Here is an 8444-nt window from a genome sequence, read left to right as displayed (position 1 = left end):
AAACCAGACAGAAGAGTCAAAGAATTAAACAGACATTTCTCCAAGGAAGACATACAGATGGCAATAAAACACATGAAAAGATGCTCAACATCACTCATTATCAGAGAAATGAAAATCAAAACCACAGTGAGGTACCATTACACGCCAGTCAGGATGGCTGCTATCCAAAAGTCTACAAGCAATAAATGCTGGAGAGGGTGTGGAGAAAAGGGAACCCTCTTACACTGTTGGTGGGAATGCAAATTAGTACAGCCACTATGGAAAACAGTGTGGAGATTTCTTAAAAAGCTGGAAATAGAACTGCCATATGACCCAGCAATCCCACTTCTGGGCATACACACTGAGGAAACCAGATCTGAAAGAGACACGTGCACCCCAGTGTTCATCGCAGCACTGTTTATAATAGCCAGGACATGGAAGCAACCCAGATGCCCATCAGCAGACGAATGGATGAGGAAGCTGTGGTACATATACACCATGGAATATTACTCAGCCATTGAAAAGAATTCATTTGAATCAGTTCTAATGAGATGGATGAAACTGGAGCCCATTATACAGAGCGAAGTAAGCCAGAAAGATAAAGACCATTACAGTATACTAGCACATATATATGGAATTTAGAAAGATGGTAACGATAACCCTATATGCAAAACAGAAAAAGAGACTCAGATGTATAGAACAGACTTGTGGACTCTGTGGGAGAAGGCGAAGGTGGGATGTTCCAAGAGAACAGCATCGAAACATGTATATTATCTAGGGTGAAACAGATCACCAGCCCAGGTGGGATGCATGAGACAAGTGCTGAGGCCTGGTGCACTGGGAAGACCTAGAGGGATCGGGTGGAGAGGGAGGTGGGAGGGGGGACCGGGATGGGGAATACATGCAACTCCATGGCTAATTCATTTCAATGTATGACAAAAACCACTGCAATGATGTAAAGTAATTAGCCTCCAACTAATAAAAATAAATGGAAAAAAAAAAAAAAACCTAATGGTAGGGTTTCCCAAAATCCTGTAACAAACCAAAAGGAAGTGTAACAAGCAAAAGTAAGATATTTTGGAGCAGTCATGTTTTACTTAATTCTTCAGTTGACCACCCTCTTTTTATTTGGTTGACCCTTGTCCCAGACTAGAAGTCTCCTAAGGTGACAGAGAGAAGTATAATGAGAATGAAATGAGAAAATGTATTGTGAAGTGCCTGCATGGGTTCAACAACAGATGTATACATGCCAGAAGCCTAGGAAAGGTAAGAAAACTTGCTTTTAAAAAAATAACACATTTCTGTTTCTGAGGTGCATGTGTGCTTAGTCGTGTCTGACTATTAGCAACCCTATGGACTGCAGCCCGCCAGGCTCCTCTGTCCATGGGATTCTCCAGGCAAGAATACTGGAGTGGGTTGCCATGCCCTCCTCCAGGGGATCTTCCCCACCCAGGAATAGAACCCACATTTCTTAAATCTCCTGCATTGGCAGGCAGGTTCTTTACCACTAGTGCCACCTTGGAAGCTCTTCTATTTCTGAAGTATTATTTTAAAAATTGTGCAAACTCGGAATGATAGAGTTGTGAGAGTTGTCTGCTATTCTGGACTAATTCCCTCCTATTGATCATTTAAATAAGGGATTATCTTGTTTCCCTCCTTTAGACTGAGGATTAGTTGTTGAAAAGCAAAGATGGAGTGTATAGCGGCTCTGAAAGTTAGGATATAAAAGGAACATGACAATGACACATTTATATTTTGTAAGAAAGGAATTTTCTCTGTTCAGTAATAAGAAGACGACAATGGGATTGATATGGTTTGAATGGTAAAAAAGTAAAACATAATTCAGAATGCCTTTGTCTTTAAGAATGTCTTAAATGTCAAAGGAAAAAATTTTTTTTTTTTGTTTTAGCTCATGGATAAGATGAAAAAATTTTATATTTCATATTTGCCTTACTGTAACTTATGAGGAGCACACTGTCCTAAGACAAAGCCAAGGCAGAGGCAGCTGTTCTGGAAGCAGGCAGACTTGGTCTCTAGAGGGTACTCGATTTTCTGCTGCTTTTGTATCTGTTACTCTTTCTGAGGGGTGATGGAGCATGTGAGTGCCTGGGAGCACAGTGACAGAGTGGCTGAGTAGTGGGAAAACCACTGGGGAAGGAAGAAGACCCGAGTTTTCATCTCAGCCTCATCTTATGATAGTCTTCTAACCCTGAAAAAATTGTAGAGGGAGCAGGTTTTTTTGTTGTTGTATTAATGTAACAGACTTGTTGAGCTGTAATTCACATATCATAAAATTCATCCTCTTGAAGGGCACAGTTAGTAGTGTTCAGTACATTTACAGAGTTGTGCAATGATCGTCACTGTCTAATTTTAGATCATTTCTGTCACCATTAATAGTCTTCTCCATCCCTCCTCCCTCCAGCCCCTGACTGGGGGCTAATTTATTTTCTGCCTCTATGTTGCCTGTTTTAGACATTTCATATGAACAGAACCATACAAGCTGTTGTTGATTGTGTTTGACTTTTTTCCACTTAGCAGGATGTTTTCAGGGTTCATCCATGTTGCAGTATTATGTATCAGTATTTTGTTTCTTTTTTCCCCCAATTTTTTTTTATTGTGGTAAAATACACATAACATAAAAGTTACTATCTTAACCATTTTAAAGTTTACATTTCAGTGGTATTAAGTACCACTTATTGCTATGCAACCGTTGCCACCATCCATCACCAGAACTCTTCATCTTCAAAACTGAAACTCTAAACCCATTTAGCTGTAACTCCTTTGTCTCTTGTACACATCATAGAGTTAAATCACGTTTGTTTCGCTATGTTTTGTTCTTAATCTATTCTGCTAATCTGTGTTGATTAAAGAGCTTATTTGCATTTAAAGTAATTACTAATATGGAGGGATTTCTATAATTTTGCTGTTTGTTTTTTGTATGTCTTCCTTATAACTTTTCTGGCTTTCGTTTTCTATATTACTGTCTTCTTTTGTGTTTAGTTGATTTTTTTGTAGTGAGATGTTTAAATTACTTTCTGATTTTCATTTGTGTATATTCTCCAGCTATTTTCTTTGTGGACACCCAGGGGAGTACATTTAACATCCTATATTTATAACATTCTAATTTGAATTTATATCAGCTTAACGTCAATCATGTACAAAAACTATACTTCTTTAACATATTCATCCCCACCCCTGTTGGTTGTTGATGTCATAAAATACATCTTTATATATTATGTGACAAAAACCATAAACTAGTATTTTTCTAATGCACCAGTCTCCTAAATTAAACATAGAAAACAATATGTGGAGGTACGAATTGAAGTTACAATAATACTAATTTTTTGGCTAATAACTGGGCTTCCCTGGTGACTCAGATGGTAAGGAATTTGCTTGCAATGCAGGAGACCTGGGTTTGATTTCTGGGTTGGGAAGATCCCCTGAAGAAGGGAATGGCTACCTACTCCAGTATTCTTGCCTATTCCATGGACAAAGGAGCCTGGTAGGCTACACTCCATAGGGTGGCGAAGAATTGGACACCACTGAGCTACTATCACTTTCACTTTCAGGCTAATAATTAAAAAAATATATATTAGTTTCTTAAATCATGTAGAAGACAAAAAGTGGAATCACATATCATTGTTACAATAATACTAGCTTTTATAACTGTCTTTGTGTTTATGTTTACTGAGATCTTTATTTCTTCATACAGCTTTGAGTTACTGTCTAATGTCCTTTCATTTAGCCCTGCAGGACTTTCTTTAGTATTTCTTGCAGGGCAGGTCTAATGGTAACAAACTCCCTCAGTTGCTGTTTATCTGTTGCTGCTAAGTTGCTTCAGTTGTGTCCCCATAGACAGCAGCCCACCAGGCTCCACCGTCCCTGGGATTCTCCAGGCAAGAACACTGGAGTGGGTTGCCATTTCCTTCTCCAATGCATGAAAGTGAAAAGTGAAAGTGAAGTTGCCCAGTCGTGTCCTACTCTTAGCGACCCCATGGACTGCAGCCTACCAGGCTCCTCTGTCCATGGGATTTTCCAGGCAAGAGTACTGGAGTGGGGCGCCATTGCCTTCTCCATCTGTTTATCTGAGAATGTTCTAATTTCTTCATCACTTTTAAACAATAGTTTTGCCACATATGGGCTTCCCTGGTGGCTCAGACAGGGAAGAATCTGCCTGCAATGTGGGAAACCTGGGTTTGATCCCTGGGTCAGGAAGATCCCCTGGAGAAGGGAATAGCTACCCACTCCAGTATTCCTGCCTGGAGAATTCTAGGGACAGAGACAAAGTCCACAGGGTTATAGAGAGTCGGACACGACCAAGTGACTGACACTTTTCAGTTTGCCAGATATAGGATTCTTGGTTACCAGTCTTTTGTTTGTTTGCTTTTTGTTTTTTTTCCTCTTAGCACTTTGAGTATATTAGCCTTCTGGTATATTAGCCTTCTGAGTATATTAGACTTATGGTCTCCAGAGCTTCTGATAAGAAATATGCTGATAATCTTATTGAGGACCCCTTTTATGTGATGAGTTTCTTCTCTTGCTTTTAAAATTCTCTCTTTATCTTTCAACAGCCTGATTATAATGTCTCAGTGTGGGTCCTTTTGAATTCATTCTCCTTGGAATTTGTTGAATTTCTCAGATTCTTATATTCATGTATTTCATCAAATTTGGGAAGTTTTTTAACCATTATTTCTTCAGATACTCTCTCTCCTCCTTTCTCTCTCTCTTCTCCTCTTGGACTCCCACAATAAGTATGTTGCTCTTGTTGATGCCCCGCACAACCAGGGGCTGTCTTGACTTTTCCTCATTTTTTGTTCTTTCTGTTACTCAAATTTTATAATTCTCATTCTCCTATCTTGAAGTTCACTGGTTCTTCGGCCTGCTTGAATCTGCCTTTGAGTCCCTCCAGTGAAGTTTTCATTTCAGTTTATTGTACTGTTTAGCTTCAAATTTTATTTTTTATTTCTTTTTAGGTTTTCTACAGCTTTATTGATATCTCCGTTTTGTTTATATACTGTTTTCTAAATTTTCTCCATGTCTTCTTTTAGTTTTTGAGCATTTTTAAGATAGTTGTTTTGTTTTAGAAATCTTTGTCTAGTAGATCTGCTATCTTCTTGCAGGTAGAGTTTCTGTTGGTTTATTTTTTCCTCTGAATGGGCCATACTTTCTTGTTTCCTTTGTAGGCCTTGTGGTTTTTAAATGAAAACTGATTTTTTAAACCTAATAATGAGACGATTCTGGAAATCAGAGTCTCTCCCATCCCAAGGGTATTCTTTTTTTTTTTTTAATTGTTGTCATCTGTGTCTGTTCCATGGATCAGACTGAGGTGTAAACTTAAGGTTTTCTCAGATCTTTTCAGAGACTAAGCCTTCCCCTGGGCATGCACAGTGAGTTCCTAATTTTACCTGTGTACGCAGCTCGGTTTTGAATATCCTACACTTCAATGTTTGACTCCTAGAAAGGGAAAAAGAAAAATGAAGGGGGAAACAGGCGTTGGCTTTAACTGCCCTCCCACCCCTCTGGAAGTCACATCAGCCAGGGAAGAGGGGCTTAAAACAGTGGGGGAAAGTGCAGCAACATTGATAACCACCTCTCTGCACCTCTGTGATCAGAAGCAACGATTAGTGAGTGGAGCACAGATCCCTGATATTTGGAGGACGAGTTCTTTGGCCAGTCTTGAATCCAACAAGCTGTAGGTCAGTTGCTCTAGTAACACTTGCGCAGCTGCCTGCCGCGGGGCTGAGAGATGTTGGATGCTAGCTACTACTGTGCTAAGAGCTGAAATTAACTGCAAATAACCATCCAAGTAATTCCAGTCTGCCCCTGGATGTTACAAGCCTTCAATAGACTCCAGAGTTCCAAACTGGCTATATCAGGCAGATTGTGCCATTTTAATTGTTATCTATGTGGGGAGACAGATGTCTGGTGCTTCCTACTCTGTCATTCCTTTTTATTGCTGAGTAACATCCCATTTATGGGTATACCTCATTCTGTCCCTCAGTTGATAGACATTTTCGTTGTTTCCACTTATAGACGATTATGAATAATGCTGCTGTAAGCATTTATGCAAAGTTTACATGGACAGATGTTTTCATTTCTCTCGAGTAGAACCTAGGAGTGGAATTTCTGGGTCATATGGTAAATCTCTGTTCAACATTTTGAGGGACTGTGGGTCTCATCTCTCAGGTGTTTGAGCAAGAGTTAAGAAATAAGCAGAGGAAACACTGTATCAGAATGCATCTGGCTGTAAGAGATAGAAAACTCATCTGTGGAGGCCTAAACTGATAGGATTTCATATTTTTTACCTAACAAAAAGTCTGGAGATAGGCAGTTTGACTGTGTTATCCAATGATTTCTGAGCAAACTTCTTTGTCATTTTCCTGGCAGAATATAAATGCTGTGGCTTTAACCACCACATCCATGTTTAGGACAGTAAAGGGTGGACAGGTGGAGACTTTCTCCTTGTGAAGTCTTGTCTTTTAGTAGAAAAGTCTTCCCTAGTGGACTTAAACAGTATCTCATTGGTCAGGGTTGGATCATGTGACCACTTTTTGACAAATCTCTGAAGAAAGGGAAGGATGTTGCTGTGAGTGATGTAGACAATTTCAGTTTACTCCTTGTGGTTGAGGTAGGAGCCTAAACTTCCTGAAATCAAAGGATTTCTGCTAACAACCTGAATACAAGTGGTAGCTTTGTTACCAGAGAAGACATAGTTGTAGCATAAACAAGGCTCAGTACCTGGCCCATGCGCCAGTGGATCCAAAAGTGACCACACACCCAGATTGGTGGTGGGGGGGTGGGGTCAGGGAGAAGGGGCACTCCTGGAAACTTAATGCAACATGATCCACAAAACTTTGTCACATTAAATTAGAGAGATGTCCCTGGACAATCTTGTGCTCTGGTGCCTTCACTGCAGAGTCTTATGTGGTTCTTTTTCTTCTCACTGTAAATTAGAGGTAAAGCATTCTTCAACCAGTAAATGCCCCAACTGCTTTGGGTGGCCTCCTATCCCTTTTTCATTGTCTCTCTGCTGTCAGAGCCTCATAGGCACCTAAAGGGGGAAAAATTGCTCTTAAGGTCTTACTGTGTACCAGGCTTGTGCTGAGCACTTTATATTCTTTAATCCTCCTAATTAATTTAATCCTAATTTAATCCTCCTAAAAGTCCTTTGAAGTATGTACTATTAGAATCATCTTTATTTTGTAGTTGAGAAACTGTAAGTTGACCTTCCTTGCCTAGGGCCACAAATACCTGGAAATTGTAGACTGCTCCAATTCCCTGTTAGAGTTTACCAGCCCATCATCTTGTTCTTACATTTCTAATAAACTTGACTTCTGTGTCTGTCATTGTTAAGTATTTCACACAGTGTCCTGGGAAAGGCTACCGTGTAAGTATAAACTGATCAGAGTGACACAGCTAGTAAGTGTCAAGGCCAGGTTCTGACTCCTGAGTCTGTGCTCAAGAAATGTGATTAGCTCTCTAATCTCCCCAAATAGAAGATGAATATAATGGAGACTGAGAGGGCTCAACTAAATATCTAGCATGTGGTATTAATCCTTACAGATTAGCATATGTATATTTAACAAGGGCTTTCTGAAGATATAATGCCCAGTTTATTTAGGGCTTTTTTTTTTTTAAGTGTAGGTGGTTTACAATGTTGTGTTAATTTCTGGTGTGTAGTAGATAGTTCATATATATATATATACATATATATATATGTATGTATGTATACACACACACACACACACACACACACACACACACACTCTTTTTTTCCCTTTTTTGGGGGAGAGCATGTGGGCTCTTGGCTCCCAGACCAGGGATCAAATCCATGTCCCCTGAAGTGGAAGCATGGAGTCTTAACCACTGGACCACCAGGGAATTCCTTAAACTTTCTTTTTTATATTTTTTCCATTATGATTTTTCACATGAAATTGAATATATTTCCCTGTGCTATACAGTAGGATCTTTTTGTTTATCCACTATTTTGCTAAACTCAAACTCCTACTCCTTCCCTCCTCCACACCAGCCTTTGGTAACCATAGGTTGTTTTGTATGTCTGTATGTTTCTTCTTTGTAGATATGTTCGTTTGTGTCATATTTTAGATTCCACATATAAGTGATATCATATGGTGCTTGTCTTTCTCTGTCTGACTTCATTTAGTACAATAGTCTTTAGGTCCATCCATGTTGCTGAAAATGGCATTATTTCATTCTTTTTTATGGCCGAGTAGTATTCCATTGTATTTATGTACCACATGTTCTTTATCCATTCATCTGTCAATGGACATTTAGGTTGTTTCTATATCTTGGTTATTGTAATTAGTACTGGCATGAACATTGGGGTGCATATATCTTTCAATTATAGTTTTGCCTGGATATATGCCCAGGAGTTGGGTTGCTAGATCATATGGTAATTCTGTTTTTAGTTTTTAGAGAAACTTCCATTCTGTTTTCCACAGTGA

Source organism: Odocoileus virginianus, chromosome 1, assembly GCF_023699985.2.
Source record: "Odocoileus virginianus isolate 20LAN1187 ecotype Illinois chromosome 1, Ovbor_1.2, whole genome shotgun sequence".
In the NCBI taxonomy this organism is placed as follows: domain Eukaryota; kingdom Metazoa; phylum Chordata; class Mammalia; order Artiodactyla; family Cervidae; genus Odocoileus; species Odocoileus virginianus.
The sequence above is the reverse complement of the archived record's forward strand: the minus strand, read 5'-3'. Positions refer to the sequence as shown.